We start from the raw sequence: 23,994 nt of genomic DNA on the forward strand, positions 1-23,994 counted from the left end.
CATTGAATATAAGCGTATTTGGTCTTAGAGCAGAATAGTGTTGTATGCATAACAGTGCTTCTCAAACTTTAAGGTGCATGCAAATTACCTGCTGATCTTGTTGAATTGTAGATTTTGATCCAGTAGGTCTAGATAGGACCTAAGATTCCACATTTCCTGCAGGTCTCGGATGCTGGTACAGCTGATGTGCAGACCACACTTGAGTCCTGAAGATAAAGCCTAGGTTTGGGCACCAGCAAAACTGTCCAAATCCCAGCTATACAACTTACGAGTTTTGTGGCCTTGGGAAAATCATTTAACTTTTCTGAGTCTTCATTATCTCATCTGTAAGATACAAACATGTAGACTTATCTTGCAGAGTTAGGGAGAAAATGAAGTAATATGTATTAAAGACAGGGGATGACACATAGTAGTGATTCAATACATGACAACAGGTAGGACTTAGGCTCAGTGAACAGCATTACTATAAAAGGCTGTCTGCTTGCTATATATTTCCAGCTCGGGGGAGGAGAGAGTTGTGAGTTATTCTTTTAGTACACAGATAAGAGACATATTATCATTGTTTCCCACTGGGGAGAAAACTTCAAGGTATTCATTTGCTTGTTAGGACTATTGACATACCCTTATGAGCTATTCTCGGCTTATATACATGTGCTTCTGTGCATCAGACCTTAATATTTTATGCATTTTAACAGTGAGCAGTATATCCATAATATTGAGTTGGGCTTTATCTTCTTTGACTAATTTGAGCAGCATAATATTTTATGCTTAACAGTGAGCAGTATATCCATAGGAAAGGTCTATGTCAGAGAAAAGTGAACATAAAACAACTTAAAATGATGATACAAAATTAATCCTAACATTCACCCAATTTTATGTCTAGTCTGTCTCATCTTTACCCGTATATACATCCAAAGCAAAAAGGGGCTAGTGTTGTTTTCTTTATTATCTTGAAGAAGTTTGGAGAGCCATACAGGATAGACAACTTGTTCATAGCCCTCCAGTGGGTTAGTAGCAAATAGAGGACACAGTAGCTTGTCCTATAACAACTGAGTTCAGCTGTGTGGCTAGACTTCCTCTGTGGCACAGGACAGTTTTGTGTGTGGCTCAAAGTAAAGCATAAGTCATGTTTCTCTGTACTCAGAAGTGTGCTTCTACTCCAGTTGGGTGTACCAGTTGACCCTTGAACACAGGGATCGGGGCACTGACACTCTCCCATCTCCCATGTGGTCAAAATTCCACATAACTGGGGCACCTGGGTGGCTCAGTGGGTTGAGCCTCTGCCTTCAGCTCGGGTCATGGTCTCGGGGTCCTGGGATCGGGCCCTGCATCGGGCTCTCTGCTCAGCGGGGAGCCTGCTTCCCCCTCTCCCTCTGCCTGTCTCTCTGCCTGCTTGTGATCTCTCTCTCTCTCTCTGTGTCAAATGAACAAATAAAATCTTTTTTAAAAATCTGCAAAACTTTTGACTCCCCCAAAACTTAACTACTAATAATCAACTACGAATAGTTGACCAGAAGCATTTACGGATAACAAACCATTGATTAATACATATTTTGTATGTTATGTGTATTATATACTGTATTCTTACAATAAAGTAAGCTAGAGAAAAGAAAATGTTATTAAGATAATCATAAGGAAGGGAAAATACATTTACAGTTCTATACTGTAAAAAAATTCACATGCAAGTAGACTCATGCAGTTCAAACTCCTGTTGTTCAAGGGTCAACTGTGTGTCTCTACCTGGTTTGTAGAGAGCCAGGTGTGATTGCAGACCATGACTGAGACTGCGGATCGGCCCCCAACCTTGGTGTGAGGAAGCAGCCAGACCCTCAGCTCTTCCAGCTCCAGCTGCATTCCTCCTCAGGCTTCTGGGTGTTCTCCCTTCTGCCAGGTGCACATTAGCTTTGTGACAACCGGCACAAGTATCTTCTTCAGGTCATCACTGAAGTCAGAGGAATGAAGGCAGTGAGAGGCTGATATGGGTTTTAGTTCACTCTTGCAGGTTCCAGTTTGTCCCTGTTCTCTCTCATTTCATGCTCTTTCTTTCCTCACAGCCTTCCCTACTGACATGAGGCCCAGCTCTGGATACAAAGGCAACCTCTGTATATTAATTAGCTCCCACAATGGTGTAAGGCCAAATTCCTATAATAAATCCTATATTCTCTATCACTCCTATTGGTGTGCTGCTCTGATTGGACTCTGATGGAAACATCCAGATTTTTCCACCTTCCATAACCATAATTATGATTAACAATCTGTCAAATACCTTCTTAGCTAGGCCTACAGACAAGGTAATTCAAAAAGAATTAGGGAGGAGTCAAGATGGCGGAGAAGTAGCAGGCTGAGACTACATCAGGTAGCAGGAGATCAGCTAGATAGCTTATCAAATCATTGCAAACACCTATAAATCCAACGGGAGATCAAAGAGAAGAACAGCAATTCTAGAAACAGAAAATCAACCACTTTCTGAAAGGTAGGACTGGCGGAGAAGTGAATCTAAAGCAACGGGAAGATAGACCGCGGGGGGAGGGGCCAGCTCTCAGCAAGCGGCGGAGCAACAGAGCACTAAATCAGGACTTTTAAAAGTCTGCTCCACTGAGGGACGTTGCTCCAGAGGCTAAACCGGGATGAAGCCCACGTGGGGCCAGCATGGCCCCAGGTCCCGCAGGGTCACACAGGATTGGGGGTGTCTGAGTGTTGCAGAGCTCGCAGGTATTAGACAGGGGAAGCCGGCTACAGAGACAAAGCCGAGGAGTGAGCTCTCAGCTCAGGGTTACCTTGAACCGGTCGCAGGCTGGGTGAGCTCAGAGCGAGGCCAGAGGCCAGGGAGACAAAAGTGATTGGGCTCTTTTCTCTGAGGGCGCACTGAGGAGTGGGGCCCCGCGCTCTCGGCTCCTCTGGGCCGGAGACTGGGAGGCCGCCATTTTCATTTCCGTCCTCTGGAACTCTACAGAAAGCATTCAGGGGACAAAAGCTCCCGAAAGTGAAACTGAGCGGATTACTTAGCCCGGCCCCTGGTAAGGGCGATGCAATTCCGCCTCAGGCAAAGACACTTGAGAATCACTACAACAGGCCCCTCCCCCAGAAGATCAACAAGAAATCCAGCCAAGACCAAGTTCACCTACCAAGGAGAGCAGCAGAATTCCAGAAGAGGAGAAAGCAAAGTACGGAACTCATGGCTTTCTCCCCATGATTCTTTAGTCTTGTGATTAATTTAAATTTTTTTAAATTTTATTTCTTTTTCTTCTGCTAAATTTTTTTTAACTTTTACCCTTTTCTTTTTTAACTAGTTTATCTAATATATATATATATATATATATATATATATTTTCTTTTTTATATTTTTTCTTTATTTGCTTTCTTTTTTTAATTTTTTTTTTTCTGAACTTCTTTTTATCCCCTTTCTCCCCCCCCACGATTTGGGGTCTCTTCTGATTTTGGTTAAAGTACATTTTCCTGGGGTCATTGCCACCGTTTTAGTATTTTATTTGCTCCTTCATATACTCTTATCTGGACAAAATGACAAGGCGGAAAAACTTAACACAAAAATGAAGAACAAGAGGTAGTACTGAAGGCTAGGGACCTAATCAATACAGACATTGGTAATATGTCAGATCTAGAGTTCAGAATGACAATTCTCAAGGTTCTAGCCAGGCTCGAAAAAGGCATGGAAGATATTAGAGAAACTCTCTCTGGAGAGATAAAAGCCCTTTCTGGAGAAATAAAAGAACTAAAATCTAACCAAGTTGAAATTAAAAAAGCTATTAATGAGGTGCAATAAAAAATGGAGGCTCTTACTGCTAGGATAAATGAGGCAGAAGAAAGAATTAGTGATATAGAAGACCAAAAGACAGAGAATAAAGCAGCTGAGCAAAAGAGGGACAAACAGCTACTGGACCACGAGGGGAGAATTCGAGAGATAAGTGACACCATAAGACGAAACAACATTAGAATAACCGGGAATCCAGAAGAAGAAGAGAGAGGGGAGCAGAAGGTATATTGGAGACAATTATTGGAGAGAATTTCCCTAACATGGCAAAGGGAACAAGCATCAAAATCCAGGAGGTGCAGAGAACCCCTCTCAAAATCAACAAGAATAGGTCCACACCCCGTCACCTAATAGTAAAATTTACAAGTCGTAGTGACAAAGAGAAAATCCTGAAAGCAGCCCCGGAAAAGAAGTTTGTAACATACAATGGTAAAAACATTAGATTGGTAGCAGACTTATCCACAGAGACCTGGCAGGCCAGAAAGAACTGGCATGATATATTCAGAGCACTAAACAAGAAAACATGCAGCCAAGAATACCATATCCAGTTAGGCTATCATTGAAAATAGAAGGAGAGATAAAAAGCTTCCAGGACAAACAAAAACTGAAAGAATTTGCAAACACCAAACCAGCTCTACAGGAAATATTGAAAGGGGTCCTCTAAGCAAAGAGAGGCCCTAAAAGTAGTAGATCAGAAAGGAACAGAGACAATATACAGTAACAGTCACCTTACAGGCAATACAATGGCACTAAATTCATATCCCTCAATAGTTACCCTGAATGATAATGGGCTAAATGCCCCAATCAAAAGACACAGGGTATCAGAATGGATAAAAAAACAAACCCCATCAATATGCTGCCTACAAGAAACTCATTTTAGACCCAAAGACACCTCCAGATTTAAAGTGAGGGGGTGGAAAACAATGTACCATGCTAATGGACATCAGAAGAAAGCTGGGGTGGCAATTCTTATATCAGATCAATGAGATTTTAAGCCAAAGACTATAATAAGAGATGAGGAAGGACACTATATCATACTCAAAGGGTCTGTTCAACAAGAGGATCTAACAATTTTAAATATCTATGCCCCTAACGTGGGAGCAGCCAACTATATAAACCAATTAATAACAAAATCAAAGAAACACATCAACAATAATACAATAATAGCAGGGGACTTTAACACTCCCCTCACTGAAATGGACAGATCATCCAAGCAAAAGATCAACAAGGAAATAAAGGCCTTACATGACACAATGGACCAGATGGACATCACAGATATATTCAGAACATTTCATCCCAAAGCAACAGAATACACATTCTTCTCTAGTGCACATGGAACATTCTCCAGAATAGACCACATCCTGGGTCATAAATCAGGTCTCAACCGGTATCAAAAGATTGGGATCATTCCCTGCATATTTTCACACCACAATGCTCTGAAGCTAGAACTCAATCACAAGAGGAAATTTGGAAAGAACACAAATACATGGAGACTAAACAGCATCCTTCTAAGGAATGAATGGGTCAACCAGGAAATTAAAGAAGACCTGAAAAAATTCATGGAAACAAATGATAATGAAAACACAATGGTTCAAAATCTGTGGGACACAGCAAAGGCAGTCCTGAGAGGAAAATATATAGCGGAACAAGCCTTTCTCAAGAAACAAGAAAGGTCTCAAATACACAACCTAACCCTACACCTAAAGGAGCTGGAGAAAGAACAAGAAAGAAAACCTAAACCCAGCAGGAGAAGAGAAATCATAAAGATCAGAGCAGAAATCAATGAAATAGAAATGAAAAAAAAAAAAAACAATAGAACAAATCAACGAAACTAGGAGCTGGTTCTTTGAAAGAATTAATAAGATTGATAAACCCCTGGCCAGACTTATCAAAAAGAAAAGAGAAAGGACCCAAATAAATAAAATCATGAATGAAAGAGGAGAGATCACAACTAACACCAAAGAAATACAAACAATTATAAGAACATACTACGAGCAACTCTACGCCAACAAATTTGACAATCTGGAAGAAATGGATGCATTCCTAGAGACATATAAACTACCACAACTGAACCAGGAAGAAATAGAAAACCTGAACAGACCCATAACCAGTAAGGAGATTGAAACAGTCATCAAAAATCTCCAAACAAACAAAAGCCCAGGGCCAGACGGCTTCCCAGGGGAATTCTATCAAACATTTAAAGAAGAACTAATTCCTATTCTCCTGAAACTGTTCCAAAAAATAGAAATGGAAGGAAAACTTCCAAACTCATTTTATGAGGCCAGCATCACCTTGATCCCCAAACCAGACAAGGATCCCATCAAAAAAGAATTACAGACCAATATCCTTAATGAACACAGATGCAAAAATTCTCACCAAAATACTAGCCAATAGGATTCAACAGTACATTAGTAGGATTATTCACCATGACCAAGTGGGATTTATTCCAGGGCTGCAAGGTTGGTTCAACATCCGCAAATCAATCAGTGTGATACAACACATTAATAAAAGAAAGAACAAGAACCATATGATACTCTCAACAGATGCTGAAAAAGCATTTGACAAAGTACAGCATCCCTTCCTGATTAAAACTCTTCAAAGTGTAGGGATAGAAGGCACATACCTCAATATTATCAAAGCCATCTATGAAAAACCCACCGCAAATATCATTCTCAATGGAGAAAAACTGAAAGCTTTTCTGCTAAGGTCAGGAACACAGCAGGGATGTCCATTATCACCACTGCTATTCAACTAGAAGTCCTAGCCTCAGCAATCAGACAACAAAAAGAAATTAAAGGCATCCAAATCGGCAAAGAAGAAGTCAAACTATCACTCTTTGCAGATGATATGATACTATACGTGGAAAACCCAAAAGACTCCACTCCAAAACTCCTAGAACTTGTACAGGAATTTAGTAAAGTGTCAGGATATAAAATCAATGCACAGAAAGCAGTTGCATTTCTCTACACCAACAACAAGACAGAAGAAAGAGAAATTAAGGAGTCAATCCCATTTACAGTTGCACCCAAAACTATACGATACTAGGAATAAACCTAACCAAAGAGGCTAAGAACCTATACTCAGAAAACTATAAAGTACTCATGAAAGAAATTGAGGAAGACACAAAGAAACGGAAAAATGTTCCATACTCATGGATTGGAAGAACAAATATTGTGAAAATGTCGATGCTACCTAAAGCAATCTACATATTTAATGCAATCCCTATCAAAATCCCACCCATTTTTTTCAAAGAAATGGAACAAATAATCCTAAAATTTATATGGAACCAGAAAAGACCTCGAATAGCCAAAGGAATATTGATAAAGAAAGCCAAAGTTGGTGGCATCACAATTCCGGACTTCAAGCTCTATTACAAAGCTGTCATCATCAAGACAGCATGGTACAGGCACAAAAACAGACACATAGATCAATGGAACAGAATAGAGAGCCCAGAAATAGACCCTCAACTCTATGGTCAACTTATCTTTGACAAAGCAGGAAAGAATGTCCAATGGAAAAAAGACAGCCTCTTCAATAAATGGTGTTGGGAAAATTGGACTACCACATGTAGAAAAATGAAATTGGACTATTTCCTTACACCACACATGAAAATAGACTCAAAATGGATGAAGGACCTCAATGTGAGAAAGGAATCTATCAAAATCCTTGAGAACACAGGCAGCAACCTCTTCGACCTCAACCGCAGCAACTTCTTCCTAGGAACACCACCAAAGGCAAGGGAAGCAAGGGCAAAAATGAACTATTGGGATTTCATCAAGATCAAAAGCTTTTGCACAGCAAAGGAAACAGTTAACAAAACCAAAAGACAACTGACAGAATGGGAGAAGATATTTGCAAACGACATATCAGATAAAGGGCTGGTGTCCAAAATCTATAAAGAACTTAGCAAACTCAACACCCAAAGAACAAATAATCCAGTCAAGAAATGGGCAGAAGACATGAACAGACATTTCTGCAAACAAGACATCCAGATGGCCAACAGACATATGAAAAAGTGCTCCACATCACTCGGCATCAGGGAAATACAAATCAAAACCATAGTGTGATACCACCTCACACCAGTCAGAATGGCTAAAATGAACAAGTCAGGAAATGACAGATGCTGGCGAGGATGCGGAGAAAGGGGAACCCTCCTACACTGTTGGTGAAATGCAAGCTGGTGCAACCACTCTGGAAAACAGCATGGAGGTTCCTCAAAAAGTTGAAAATAGAACTACTGGGTATTTACCCTAAAGATACAAACGTAGTGATCCGAAGGGGCACATGCACCCGAATGTTTAGAGCAGCAATGTCTACAATAGCCAAACTATGGAAAGAACCTAGATGTCCATCAACAGATGAATGGATAAAGAAGAGGTGGTATATATACACAATGGAATACTATGCAGCCATCAAAAGAAATGAAATCTTGCCATTTGCGACGACGTGGATGGAACTAGAGGGTATCATGCTTAGTGAAATAAGTCAATCAGAGAAATACAACTATCATATGGTCTCCCTGATATGAGGAAGTGGAGATGCAACATGGGGGGTTAGGGGGGTAGGAGAAGAATAAATGAAACAAGATGGGATCAGGAGGGAGACAAACCATAAGTGACTCTTAATCTCACAAAACAAACTGAGGGTTGCTGGGGGGAGGGGGGGAGGGAGAGGGGGGTGGGGTTATGGACATTGGGGAGGGTATGTGCTATGGTGAGTGCTGTGAAGTGTGTAAACCTGGTGATTCACAGACCTGTACCCCTGGGGATAAAAATACATTATATGTTTATAAAAAAATAAAAATAAATAAAAAATTAAAAAAACTCTTAAAAAAAAAAAGAATTAAACACTTGGGGTGCTAGGTGCCTCAGGCAGTTTAGTGTCCAGCTCTTGGTTTCAGTTCAGGTCATGATCTCAGGGTCATGAAATTGAGCCCCGAATGGGTCTCTAGGCTCAGCTTGGAGTTTGCTTGTCCCTCTCTTTCTGCTCCCCTCCCTACCCCCAGCTTGTGCTGCTCTCTTTCTCTCTAAAAGAAAAAAAAAAAAAAGGAATTAAACACTTTTTAAAATGTCACTCAATGTCTGATACCAGGAAATTCTCACAGCAAGGGTCCATATTCATTCATCTCTCAATTACTCTAAAGCAATTTATAAAGCAATAGCTTCTGTTTTTCCATATCACAAACATAAAGCAAGGACTTTTTTTTAGAAGTTATTTTAAGCTGCAGAGAACCCAAAAGACAACATAATCACCTATATTCCCCACTCTAAGAGATAACCACTATCAACATCAGATATCTATTCCTTCTGGTATTTTGTCAATGCTTACAGCATATAATATACCATGTGCCCTTTAAAAAAAAAAAACAAAAATTGAATTACATCATATATAATATTTTTCTCTTTAAAATATAGTATGAGTGTTTTCTATATCACAAAATATTCAACAGAAGCATCATTTTTGGCTTTATCATGTTCCAGTATGGTAAATTTCTATTACCTAATTGAGAATACCTAGGCTTTTTACAGCTTTTATAGAATTCTAAGCCACATTATCATGGACATCCTTAGAGTTAAATCTTCACACACATAGTTATTTCCTTAGACCAAATTCTTCCTAGGTATGGAATTACTGAATCAAGGAACTGCAAAATGTTGTCTTCTGAAGCAAATACTCTGACTTCCAACAACCAAGATCATGTCCTGCTGCTTCCTAAAAACTTTGTACTGCAATTAACTGGGCCAGTTTTTAATCCCACTGGTGAGTTGAGTCAAATGATATCTGTTTCAGGATTTCCTTTAGTTCCCAGAAGAGGCAGACCAGATGAAGAGTGGTGGGCAGCAATGGAGAGTTTATTGAGGGATAGTAAAATGTTCCAGATGAGGAAGGAGACCCTAGTGGATTTCTAGAGTTTCTAAGTCCAGGGTTTTTATGAGATTGTTGGCGGGCTGTTTTAATCTGATCAACCCTCCATCATGTGTCACCCAATCTACCTAGAGGTAGTTGTTTATGTGGGAAAGGATGGAGGGCTCCTTTCAGGGTGGCAGACTAACAGGATGGGGTCTTTTTCCTTTTAATGGTAGCTTCCTCTTCGGACAGGGTGCTCCTTGCCCTGCCTGTCTTTCTTCTGACTATCCTCCATTATCTTTATCAGAGGGTAAAACTATTCTTTACCGGGCATTCCATACATGAAATAATGACTCAGAATTATTGAGACAAAACAAACCAGCTCCACATTCCACTTGCTAATAATTCTATTCTACCCTCTTTTCATATTATAAATTTTGAGTCTCCAAGGATTGCCTTTTTCTCTCAGTGCCAATGCAATTCCAGTATTTAGCCTTGAGAATGCAGACCCTTCTAGCTGTGGGTGAGAGACATGGCAGGAAGAAAAGAAGAAAGCATCTTGTTTGTCTCCCACCTCTGGGTAAACAGATTGTTTAGCATAAGAAAACTATTCTTATAGGGGTGCTTGGGTGGCTCAATTGATTAATCATCTTACTCTTATTTTGGCCCAGATCATAATCTGGCCCCAGGGCCAGCTCCTCGCTCAGCAGGGAGTCTGCTAAGAATTCTCTCTCCCTCTCCAACCTCTACTCATACACATATACTCCCTCTCTCTCAAAAAAAAAATATATATATATTTTTTTTTTTTTGAGAGAGTGAGTGTATGTATGTATATATATGTATGTATGTGTATATATATGTATGTATATTTATGTGTGTATATATATATATTTTTAAAGCTGTTCTTACAGATGTTACTGGACTTCAGAAGTTGTTACCATGAAAGTAAGCTTTTATATCAAAAACTCTGTTTTTTATTCCAATGGGATATCTTCACGTTTTGCCCTGACTATAATATTTAGCATTTTCATTTTCTGGGAAGTTTAAATACGTTGAGTTTTATTAGTTAAGACAAAAGAGGATCATTGTCACGTTCTTATTTGCCCTAAGAGGTTAAGAAGAAGCAATACGTAATAGTTCATATTTTTAAACAAGTTTGAGATGCTATTTCTCACAGATTTTAGAGAAGCAGGGAAGAATCAAAATGTGCTCTTTGTAGAGGCTACTTTTCAGCAGCAGGCTTGAGCACTAGAAACCTAATGGGGCCCACAGTGACCACTAAGCTGAATGCCAACAGGCTCATTAGGCGACCCACCTTAAAAAAGCCATATACCCTAGCTGACCAATGGGTTACTTACAACTGGGCATAGTTACCAAAAACATAAAATTCCGTATGTTCCCAAACCTCCTCACTCCCTCTGGTAACTACAGCCCCTCCACCACTGCTTCCTGGCAGATAGTCTCTTCTTTGTGGTCCTGCCCACTGCTCCCTTATAAGGTATTCAATAAGCCTCATTATCTTTAGTTCTACCTTGGGTGAATTCTTTCACTGCCTGTGCTACTGGCCTCCACCTAATCAGGTCATCCCACACTTTCCTGATCAAAGCCATTTCCTAAGATTCAATGCCAAAATTTGTTTTGTTAGGTATATTTTAAGGAAAAAATGAAAGAAATTAAATAGAACAAATCAAACAGAACAAGCATTGGATTATTGACGCTAGAAGGCCAGGTACAGGAACCCAGAGGGGGTGCAGCCGGACCAACCTGCAGGGTCCTTGGCTTCACAAAGGGTAGAAATCAAACACGAGCAAGTAGGAAGTGAGAGCAGAATTTATTGAACATACAGAGAGAGCATATATAGATGAAGCATCCAGGAGACTTGGAAAGGAAAGGAGCATCAGTCTGATCTTCGTTTGGGTCTGGGGTTTTTTAATTGAAGATTATAGCCTGGTTTATGTGTCCTCTCAAGCATCCAAGAGCTGGTTAGAACAAAAACAGGGGCCCAAGTGTTACTCCTTGGAGACAGGGGGCCTTGCCATTGAGATGTCTAGCACCCGGTGGTCTAAAATATACAATACAAGTGGTCTTGTCCAGTCATTCTCACCTGGCCCCTCCTTGGATGTTATCTATTCTATAGAAATCATTAACTCCTTGTCCCTTACAAAGAGGACATACACTATTTGCATGATGAGGCATGTGTAAAATGAGGGTGCAGGTCCTAGCAGGAACAGAAGCAGGAAAAGGAGCAAAAAGCTGGGTTTTTTATGGAGTCTTTCAGTTTCCCTGTCTCATTGTGACCTGGAATATTTACCCATGCAAAACTTACAGAATGTAACCAAAGTTGTATTTGGAGGGATATTTATACCTTTAAATGTAAATATTAGAAAAGACAAAGGTTGAAAATAAATGATCTAGGCTTCTATCTTAAAAAGAACAGCAAATAAATAGATAAGAAAAAAGATAAAAGCAGAAATCAATAAAATAGAAAGCAGACATGCAAGAGAGAAAAATCAAGAAAATCAGTATCAATAAATCAACACATTTTTAGAAATTAATAATAAATTATAAACATTAGCAAGACTGGGCAAGAAAAAAAGAAAGAAAACACAAATGACCAGTATCAGTAATGAAAAGGGAGACATTAATGTAGATTCCACAGATATTAAGACAAGATAAGGTACTATGGATAACTTCATGCAAATAAATTTGAAAATTTAGATGAAATGGAAAATCCCCCCCAAACTCAACCAACCAAAAGACCAACTTACTCAAACTCAACCTACACAAAATAAAACAAAAATTCTGAATAGTCTTATGTCTGTTTAAAAATTGAACCTATAAATAATGCATATTAATGCTTCTAGTAATAATGTTCTAGATCAGTGGCTTTATAACTGTTTTGACCAAAACAATAGGAAATACATTTTATATTGTGACCCACTGGACATAGATGCATGTGTGTATATGTTTATAAAATAAAAGTTTTATGAAACCAATTCTTACTGTTGTTGAGAAGGAAGAATTTATTCTGCCCTTCAAGATCCTTCTACCTGGACTAAGAATCAAGTTGACTTGACACAGATTAACAGGAAAAAATCAAATTTAGTAGTGTATACATGGGGAATCTACATGGACATGGAAATTCCAAAGACAATGAGGCAACATGACACTTATATGAGCTGAGGAGAGGGGAAGGGGTCTGAGGATACAAAGAGAGAAAAACCATTAGCAGGAAGGAGATGTTTGGAAAACACAGGTGCCCTGTTTTTTTTGTTGTTTGTTTGTTTGTTTTAAGATTTATTTATTTGACAGAGAAAGAGAGATCACAAGTAGGCAGAGAGGCAGGCAGAGGGGAGGGAGGAAGCAGGCTCCCCACTGAGCAGACAGCCAGACACAGGGCTTGATCCCAGGACCCTGAAAACATGACCTGAGCCAAAGGCAGAGGCTCAACCCACTGGGCCACCCAGGCGCCCTTCATAGGTGCCCTGTTATACAAATAATTTTCTTAGGTAAAGAAGAATCTCTGTTGATAGCTCTCTTCCTTTTACTAGCAGACAGTAAATGGGAAGATATAGAAATTTTCCTGAATCTGCTGGGTTTTGATCGCTTGTAACTCAAAATAACGTTCATGCCAAAATGGCCCATTTGGGTGCAGCTGGCAGTAAGACCTATCATCTTAATATGAGGGAACGACTGTTATTTCAATTCTCTTCTGTTCTTTTAAATGATGGTTCTGAAGCACTAAATTGATTTTGTGACCCATTAATAGGTTGCTATGTGCGGTCGGAAGAACAGTGCTTGCATATAGTAGTCACTACATAAATATTTGCTATGATTACTATTATTATTCATCTAGGGATCTCCAGCATTTGTGTAATACCTGGCACATAGTAAGCATCTGATAAACTTCTGTAAATGAATTAATTTTGCTATTAGTGGACTTTAAGAGAGTGGTCTCAGTAGAGAAATAGCAGCCCCTCTTAAGATATTCTTCTTCTTAACTTCTACTAGGAACTAGGGTATCACCAACATCCATATCTGCCTCTTATAACTAATAGCAAAAGAAATTTGCCAGCCATTTGAATGAAAACGAGGTTGTCATGTAGTTGTCATTGGCTGTGCTTGTACAAATTCACACAGACAAAGCATCTGTTCACCCCATTGTCATCTCCAGTAAATTACTTTGATGGCCCCAAATGTGGCTGAATTCTAACTTGAATTTGGATTACCAATTTCCATTAACAAAGAAAAGGCTTACCACCATGATGAAGTATTGAAACTAGGTCTTTAGGTATACAAAGCAAGTGAATTCAAGACAGAGGGAATTATCAAACCTCTCAGATCAGAGAATTTTCAAAGCTTGGTAAGTTAATTGTAAGCAACACATATATTGCAATAGTCTATTCCAATGCCTTGAACTACCCTCTGTCAAAAACTTTGAAGAGGAACATTTAAACATCCAGCCATGAGTAAGTCAATTAAGGGAAGAGGAAACAAAGCAGATTTGACCAAATGGAAAGTACAAATGAAACACTAGTATTCTTCAGTGTGTTTTGAATCACTCAATCCTAAGAGTTTTCAAGCTATCAAGAACACGAGCATAGGTTAATAATGGCAGCTTGTTTCCACGCTGCTGTCATTGCCAGGGAATCAGTAGACTCTTAAGACTCTGGAAACAGAATTGAGGCTAAAACTTTGAATGTGGTGCTAAAAAAGGAAGGGTATGTAATTGCATGGGTGCATGATTACTATTTTCACGTCATAAAGAGTTTTGGTACAATTAATACAGTGTTTCTCTGTCCTGTACCCAAAATTAAATAGAAATTAACATAGTGTAACTGGGGCACAAGGATGCAGTAGCACCTGGCTCCCGAATGGACCAGGTTCAGCACGCTCGCAACTGATAAAATCCAAAGGCAGAGAGATGAGTGGCAGTGGAAGAAGGAAGGAATTTATCTCAGTGAGGCCAACACTAGGAAGACATTGGACTATCATCTCAAAGACTCCCTCCAAAGTTCTGAAAATAGTTCGAGGTTTACATAAGGAAAATGTGGGACAAAGGTCAGCTGGTACATGCTAGGGGCAATAAAAGTCAGGTTGATCATCATCTTTTGGAGTCATATGCATGGGGTCTTGCTGGCAAGACCCCATGCATATGCTGGCAGTATCTATTGCTACAGCTGTAGTTTCCATTCCCATCATGGGATGCTTTGCCTGCTGGGTCTTTTGCCTGAATTAAGAGATAAGCTGGAAAGAAGAATTTAATCAATTAGAAGGTACAGACTGAGGTCAAGATGAAGGTGGTTGAAGTCCTCCCTCAATAGTATTTTACGGTCTGTGGACTCTGAGTACTAAGGATACCCAGTAATTCAAGGCCTTGATTTGACAAGTATTCTCCAACTTGATTGCTCATAGTCATCTGAGAAGCTTTTAAAAATTAAGGTCTCCAGGGGCAACTGGATGGCTTAGTCGGTTAAGTGTCTGCCTTTGGCTCAGGTCATGATTTCAGGGTCCTGGGATCGAGCCCCACATGGGGCTCCCTGCTCGGCCGGGAGTCTGCTTCTTCCTGCCCCCTCTTTCTCCTCCCCGCTGCTCATGCTCTCTTTCTCTCTCTGTCAGATAAATAAATAAAATCTTAAAAAAAAAAAAATTAGGGTCTCTAGGCTTTTTACCTGGACCTATTGAGAAAGAATCTCTAGGGAACAGAGCCGCTGACCTATATTATCTTAACACATTTCCCTGATGATCAGCAAGATTTGAGAATCAATAGTAGATGGGAACCAAGTAGTACTCTCCTGGTCTGAAGAATCAATGCACCTCCCTAACTTATTACCAATGGAAGATTTGGATGGTAACGAAAATAAAGAAGATGTGTGGTGAATTTCCAACTTTCCACCTGACGTAGTTTTTCTGATAACAATCCTAAAACAATCTTTAGTCATAAGACTTCAGGAGTTTGTTCCTTCTTGATATTCTCAGCCTATGCATGCTCTGTTATTAACACATCTTATCTGAGAATGATACATTTTTCCATGCTTTGTGAGTTCAGTATCAGAAGTGAGGACCAGTTTTTCAAAGGGCCGCCCCAGCACTACATTACTTACCGTGCTGCCTTCTGAGAAGCATTGCCTGTATGAAAAAAGAGAACAGTAACTTTATTTTAACTGGCAGTTTCTTATCATAAGTAAGAGACGTAAAAGTAGGTCCCATCTTGCCATGACTGAAAAGAAAACAGTAATTATATTTTCAACCAGCTGGATGGATAGTTAATTATGTAACCGCATGCCACATACACAAAAAATTTACTTACTTGTTTTTTTAATCTCCTTATTTTTCCATATTATTTTCTTCTTAGATGAATGTTTCTGACATTTTTCCTTCCACACTTTGCTATTTTCGTTACAGGACTTAAACCCAGATATAAATGTACATCCCCCACAACAACTCTGCACAGATTCAGATCTAGCTTCCATAGAATAATTGGCTATTAGAGCTGGAGGGGAACAGAGCAGTCACTCAAAATAACATTCTGCTTTCCTATTAGAAAATTGGGGCTCTGAAGTTAAGTGATTTACCAGACTACACGAAAGCCAGATTGGAAATCACATCTAAGCATTAGCTGAGCATTTTTCCACCTACCATTCTGTTCAACAGATACATACAATGAAGCGAACTGCAATATATGTGAAAAATATATTTTTCTAAATCGTTACACATCCACATTTTTAATTAACATTTTTATTGAGCTATAATTCACATACCCTAAAACTCACCCATTAAAAATTCAATGGCTTTTGGTATGTTCACAGAGTTGTGCAGCAATCACAATCTAATTTCAGATTATTTTTATCCCGTTTCTATTAATAGTCACTCCCAATTCCTGACCTCTACTCCAGCCCTCAGGCAACCACTATTCTACTTTCTGTCACTATAGACTTGCCTGTTTTGGACATAGGATATGCGGTCCTTTGTATCTGGCTTCTTTCAATTAGCATAATGTTTTCAAGGTCCATCCATGTCATTCTTTTTTTTTTTTCTAAGTCATATTGTACTGTATAGATATACTACATTTTGTTTATTCATCATTTGATGGACATTTGTTTCCACTCTTAGGCTATTATAAATAGCGATGTGAACATTTACATACAAGTTTTTGTGTACACTTAAAAGTCTTCATTTCTCTCAGGTATACACCTCAGAATGAAATTGCTAGATTATATGGTAACCTCTCATCTAACATTTCAGGAACTGCCAAGTTTTCTGCAACAGCACCATTTTATACTCTTACCAGCAATGTACGAGTGTTGTATTTCTCCACAACTCTGTTTTCATCTTTTTTGATTTTAGCCATTCTAGCGTTATCTCCTTGTGACTTTGATTTTCATTTCCCTACTGATTAATGATGTGGAGAAACTTTTCATGTGCTTATTGGCCGTTTGCATATCTCCCTTGGAGAGATGTCTATTCAGATCCTTTACCCACTTTTATTGAGTTTTTTATCTTATTGTTATGGATTTGGAGAAGTTCTGTATATATTCTAGATTCTAGTCCTTATCAGATACATGATTTGCAAAAAATTTCTCTCGTTCTGTAGACTGTCTTTTCACTTTCTTGACAGCGTTCTTTAAAGCACAACATTTTTCAATTTTGATGAAATGCAACTTAGCTATTCTTTTTTTGACCTTGTGCTCTTGGTGTCGTAACTAAAAAACCATCGTTTAACTCAAGGTTACAAAGATTTATGCCTATTTTTCTGCTTGATTTTTGGTTTTAGCTCTTGCAGTTAGGTCTATTGTCCATTTTGAGTTAATTTTTGAATATGTTTTGATGGAGGGGTTTAAATCCATTCTTTTGCATACGGATACCCAGTCATCCCGACACCGTTGGTAGAAAAGACAATTCTGTGTTCATTATCAGCAACTTTGTCATAAATCTATTGACCATAAATGTGAGAGTTTATTTCTGTACTCTCAGTTCTACTCCATTGATCTTTATGTCTCTTCTTATGCTCGTACCAAACTCTCTTGATTACTGTAGCTTTGTAGTAAGTTTTAAGATTAAGAAGTGATTCCTCTGACTTTGATCTGATGTTTTAAGATTGTTTTGACTACTCTGAGTTTCTTGAATTTCCAAGAATTTCAGGATCACAGTGCCAATTTCTGCAAATAAGCCAGCTGGAAATTTGATGAGGATTGCAATGAATCTGCAGGTCAATTTGGAGAGTACTGCCATCTTAACAGTATTAAATCTTCGGATACATGAACATGGGATGTCTCTACACTTATTTAGGTCTTCTTTAATTTCTTTCAGAAATGTTCATAGTTTTCAGAGTTTTAGTTTTGTACCTCCTTTGTTAAATTTGTCTGTAAGAACTGCGTTACTTTTGATGCTATTATAAATGGAATTGTTTTCTTAATTTCATTTGTGGATTGTTTATTGCTAATCTATAAAAATACAATTGATTTTGTAGGTTGGTCTTACACGCTGTAACTCCATTCAACTCACTTATTAGTTCTAATAGTTCAGTGAAATTGTTAGGATTTTCTGTATGCAAGAGTGTGTCATCTAAAATAGAAATAGCTTTGCTTATCCCTTTCCAATACGGATACTTCTATGCCTTTTTCTTGGCTAACTGTCCTACCTAAAACCTCTAGTAAAATGTTGAGTAGAAATAATAAAAGAAATAATAAAAACATCTTGTATTGTTCCTGATCTTGGGGGAAAGCTTTCAGTCTTTCACCATAAGTCTGATGCTATCTGTGGGGCTTTGTAGATGCCATTTATCAGGCTAAAGAAGTACCCTTCTCTCCCTAATTTAGTGCATGCCTTTCTCATAAATGGGAATTGAATTTTTTCAAATGCTTTTTCTGCTTCTAGTTAGTCATGTGATTTGTCTTTATTCTATTGACATGGTTGCATTACATTAATTCACTTTGAGATGTTGAAGTGATCTTGCATTCCTGGGCTATATCCCACTTGGTCATGGTGTATAATCCTTTATATATGTTGCCAGATTCAGCTTGCTTTTATTTTGTTGAGGATTTGTGTGTCTATAGTTATAAGAGATATTGGTCTGTAGTTTTCTTGTGATGCCTACATCCAGTTTTGGTATCAGGGTAATACTGGCCTCACAGAATGAGTTGAGATGAATTCCATCCTCTTCTATTTTTTGGAAGAAGTTGTGAAGGATTGGCATTAATTATTCTTTAATTGTAGAATTCAACAGTAAAATCACCTGGGCTTGGATTTTTCTTTGCAGGAAGTTTTAAAACTACTAATTCAATCTCAGGAGAGATTGAATCCATTCAGATTTTCTTCTTGAGTCAATTCTAGGTAGTTTGTGTCTCTTTAGGAATCTGTCCATTATGTTAGTTTATCTAATTTGTTGACTTACAATTGTTCAAGTATTCACTTTTAATCATTTATATTTCTGTAAGTTTGGTAGTAATGTTCCCCCTCTCTTCCTGATTTTAGTGATTTTATTCTTCTCTTTTTTTCTTGGTCAGTCTAGAAAAAGGTGTATCAATTTTGTTTTCTTTTCAAAGAAACCAATTTTTTGTTTTGTTATTTTCTCCATTGTTCTTCTATTTTCCCTTTCATTTATTTTCACTTTAATATTTATTATCCCCCTCCTTTTTCTTGCTTTGGGTTTAGTGTGTTGTTCTTTTGCTAGTTTCATAAGGTGAAAGGTTAAATTTGAGATCTTTTCTCTGTTTTAATGTTCTCATTTATAGTTATAAATTTCCAAGTACTGCTTCCTTTGTATTCCCATAAGTTTGGATATGCTGTGCTTCTGTTTTCATTCATTTGAAAGTTTTTTCTAATTTCTTCTTTGACCCATTCATTATTGTATTATTTAATTTTGTGTATTTCTCAAATTTCCTCCTGTTATTGGCTTCTAATTTAATTCCATTATGGTTAGAGAACTTTCTTTGTATATATTCAACCTTTTTAAATTTATTAAGGATTATTTTATAGCTTAGCATTCAGCATATATATCCTGCAGTATGTTCTGTGTATCCTTGAGACAAGTGTGTATTCTGCTGTTATTTGGGTGGAGTGTTTCACAGATGTCTATGAGGTCTGATGTTTGATGAGAAAAATGAGATACAGAAGGTATTAGTGGATTACTCAATGTTGCATACCTACCTGATCACAGAGGTGGAAATACTAGGGTGAATCATGTGAAACTGCCATTCTTGAACATCAAAAATGAACAATTACCAGCAATTTCTCATAGTTCAACCTCACACAACTTAAGTCTCCTAACTTTCAGTTCAGTGTCCTCGTCACTTAACCAGAATATTATGTTAGGATAGGCTGTGCTACATAAGGCATATACCCTGAGCTATTCTTGGCTTACCACAATGAATACTGATTTTGTGCTCATCTTATTCTATTCAGGTACTGCAGCTCTCCTCCAAATGGTGACTCAGGGATCACAGCTGCTTCTATTTTGCATGCCTGCCTTCCAGGGCACATGTTAGGGGAAGAAAACTTCAGGATTGCCTGGCACGTTCTTAATGGTGAGCCCTAAGATGGTGGCTTAGATCACTTCTGTGTACATCCTGTTGGCCTAGTCCAGGGCCCAAACCTACTCTGGGTGGCCACCTTACTTACAATGTAATCTCCTATCCTTTAGCCAATTACATGGAGAATGTAGTCTAACAGTGGGGTGTGCCTTCCCATCTCAAGAGTCCAGCCATCTCTTTGGCTTTCCTCATTTTAATCATATTTAAATATATTTTCAACAATTCAAAATGTAGGTCTTAAAAATGCCTCAGAATTAAAATATGAAATAAATCCTCTTGGCAAATTTTTCCTAATGGGAAGCCCTATCATATTTTAGCTAATTTAGGAGAAACTATTAACAAGACAAAACAACCCCCCATAAAGACTGTAGTAAACTCACTGGAGGTTTTCTGAGGGTAAGAAGCATGGAATCCAGCCTATTTCACTCCACTGCCTCCTGGTAAACAAACGAACAAACAAAAAACGTTTGAATTACAGGGCCATCTATAAATTGGAAAGGGACACCAACTTCTGGGGGTCTGTATAATCCCTACCTCTCTGCAACATGTCTACTGAGAAGAACACTCTAAGTAATTGAACATTTCGCAGTTCTAGGGCTACACAGAGATGCCTGGTTGCGGCCACTTCAGCTCTTCTAAAGCCTCAGCCTGGGGGTGGGGGTGGGGGGAATCTCACTTCGACTCCATTTTAAAAAATCTCATTTTGGCTCTCCTCATATACCCACCGAGGGAGCCAAGTGCAATTTTTTAGTGCACTCGGGAAAAGGAACTTGGATGTGTGCTTTCTGTATGCAATTTTTCATTGCCTTTACAGTCCAGGGTGGCTGAGAAAAAATATCCAAACACATTCTTTAAAAGAAAACCCCAGGGGGAACCTGGGTGGCTCAGTGGGTTAAAGACTCTGCTTTCGGCTCAGGTCATGATCCCAGGGTCCTGGGATCGAGTCCCGCATCGGGCTCTCTGCTCAGCAGGGAGCCTGCTTCCTCCTGCCTCTCTGCCTGCTTGTGATCTCTGTCTGTCAAATAAATAAATAAAATATTAAAAAAAAAAAAAAGAAAGAAAGAAAACCCCAGGAAGCCTGTGAGTGGCTGGTGTCAGTTGTGAACACTGAGATAAGAGCTCAGGAAGGGGACAGCCAGTACTGTGGGAACTGTCTCCTGCCTGGGCTGACATGGACAATGCCTGTGGCATAGTGAGAAGATGGGAAACTGGTAAGAAGAAAAACAATGTACCTGACATTTGGACCCCAAGTCCACTTGTGCTTAGGCCAAAACAAAGTACTAGAGAGAAATTTATAAAATCTTATTACCATAGAATGCTCAGAGGAACTGGCAAATTCTTACTTTCATAGGATGGTTCTTCATATATAACCCATATCCCCATAAGGACACCTAGGTTTCTCTAGATGTATTTATTTGCTTATTTCACTGATTTGATTCAAACAGATGGCAATCTTTTGGGTCAGTGGTTAACGTCCCTTATTTCATAGTATCATCTCCAGCTTTGACTTTAAAGATATACACTTGGCAGTTGTGGAAGGTGAAAGAATCTGGTACATTTTTCTTTTACCATTAAGAATCTGGGTTTCCCCTCTGCCTTCGGCTCAGGTCATGATCCCAGGGTCCTGGGATTGAGCCCTGCATCGGGTTCTCTGCTCAGTGGGGAGCCTGCTTCCTCCTCTCTCTCTGCCTGCTTCTCTACCTACCTGTGATCTCTGTCAAATAAATAAATAAAATCTTTAAAAAAAAAAAAAAAGAATCTGGGTTTCTTTTAGTACAGCAGTTCTCAAATATTTTGGTCTAAGGATTCATTTACATTCTTAAAAATTATCAAGGAATGCAAAGAGCTTTTGTTCATCTGGATATCTATCTAAATTTACAGATTCAGAAATTAAAACCAAGAAATTTAAAACATTTATTTATTAACTCACTTGAAAATAATAACATTCCCATTATATGGTACCATAAATAACATACTTTAAGGAAAAATAGCTATATTTTCTAAACCAAAAATTTAGCATTGTTTATCTTTTTGCGAATCTCTTTAACGTCTTGCTTACTAGATTGCTGGATTCATATACTTCTTTCTGCATCTATCTGTTGCAATGTTATTTTGGTCAAATCATATGAAGAAAATCCTTCTTCATGCAGATAGGTAGAAAAGGAAGAAGTATTTCAATCTTTCAGATAATTTTGAGTGTTTTTCTTTAATACTAAACCTGAACTCAGCAAGTCATAGTATCTTAAAGTTTAGTATGATGTGGAATCTAAAACACTGTCAATGAACTTTCATACTCTGTGACATTAAAATTCATCAGCCTAGGTGTTTTCTAACACCAAAAACCAATTCTCTGATTCTTCAGACACTAACTGAATGTCCTAATTCAATTCTATTCAGACACTCCCTGGAGTTAGAGTCAAACTCCACAAGATTAAGGGCTCAGTCCCACAAGGATGTTCCCATTTCAGACGCTAGTCACAAATACTGGGTCCCCAATTTAGGACTACAAATCAGAGGTTCCCACAACACCCTCTTCTCACTTTTGATTATACTAGAATGGCTCACGAAATACAGGGGAACCGTTTACTTATTATTACTGATTTATTATAAAGGACATAACTCAGGAACAGTCAAATGGAAGAGACTCCTAGGCCAAGTTATGGGGGGCTGTGAGCACAGAGCTTCCAGGGCCTTTCTATATGGCCACCTTTCCAGCACCTCAATGAGCTTACCAATGTGGAAGCTCTCTAAACCCTGTCATTTAAGTGTTTTTACGGAGTTTTAATAACATCAGCAGGATTGATTATTAACTAATTTTCCAGCCCCTCACCTCTTCCCACAGGTTGGGAAGGTGGGGCTGAAAGTCCTTGGCTTCTAATCAAGGTTTGGTCCTTGCAGTGACCAGTCCCCATCTTAAGCTAGCTAGAGTTGCTTCATTAGAACAAAAGATGCTCCAATCACCCAGGAAATTCCAAAGGTTTTAGGAGCTTTGTGTCAGGAACCAGAAACAAAGGCTACCTATTAGAACAAAAAATGTTCCTTTCACTCCATCATTCAGGAAATTACAAAAGTTTCAGGAGCTCTGCCTCAGGAACCCTGGAAAGGGACAAATATTTCTTACTGAGCCACAATCTACCAGCATACAATATACCAAGAAAGAAAGAAAAAAAGAATGAAAGAAAAGGTTGTTAGCATCACCACTGATTTTATCAGAAAAACTGTTAAATATTGGGATGCTGTCAAACTCCTAGTGGCGGACACAGGTTTTCCAAAAGCTTGAATTTTCACTTGAAAGCCTGAACTTTATCACTGGTAACAGATACCATCAGTTGTTTTGCTGAAGTGACAGGTTCATTTAATTCATTTTGGAGAAAATGTCTGCCAAATACCCAAGTCTGTGTAACCACAGTTTGTCTGTCAGTTCTTCTTTCAAGAAAAAATGGTGTCCCATGGAAAAAAAAAAAAAGGCATTGCAAATCATCACCCAAGAGCTCTGCCTCCAGACAACCACCATACTTTCGGTATGCAGCAGGAGGCCTTGTGTGTACTTCCCATCCTGTTCCAAAGGGTATGACTGCTTCATGGAGGACATTCTTCAGTGACATTTTTTGTTTGTTTTTATTGTGTTTGGTGGTGACAAATGCAATGCCCACCAATCCCATTTTATTCCATTGCCTAGATTCATGTTAACTGTCATCAATTTCACCCCCCATTAGTTTTGTGCCATCAGGACAAATGTCTAAATAGTGAAGACAACCAAGGTCATAGCATTACTGGGAAAACAGTCTTGACATTACAGACCAAAGGGTTCAAGGATCATACTTTGAGAACCACTACATTACAAAC

At 38.7% G+C, this 23,994-nt stretch overlaps 1 long non-coding RNA gene across 1 annotated transcript in view; it reads right to left on the bottom strand.

Annotated features, from left to right (window-relative positions):
* Positions 1-23,994, bottom strand: part of LOC308349936 — a 36,550-nt gene that overhangs the window by 10,856 nt on the left and 1,700 nt on the right. The window contains exons 2-4 of the long non-coding RNA XR_013967499.1: positions 15,721-15,745; positions 1,741-1,942; positions 89-324 (exon numbers count right to left, since the gene is read on the bottom strand). This is a non-coding gene — a long non-coding RNA (uncharacterized lncRNA). The remainder of the gene's footprint in view (positions 1-88; positions 325-1,740; positions 1,943-15,720; positions 15,746-23,994) is intronic.

Source organism: Martes martes (genome assembly GCF_963455335.1).
Source record: "Martes martes genome assembly, chromosome: 9".
NCBI lineage: Eukaryota > Metazoa > Chordata > Mammalia > Carnivora > Mustelidae > Martes > Martes martes.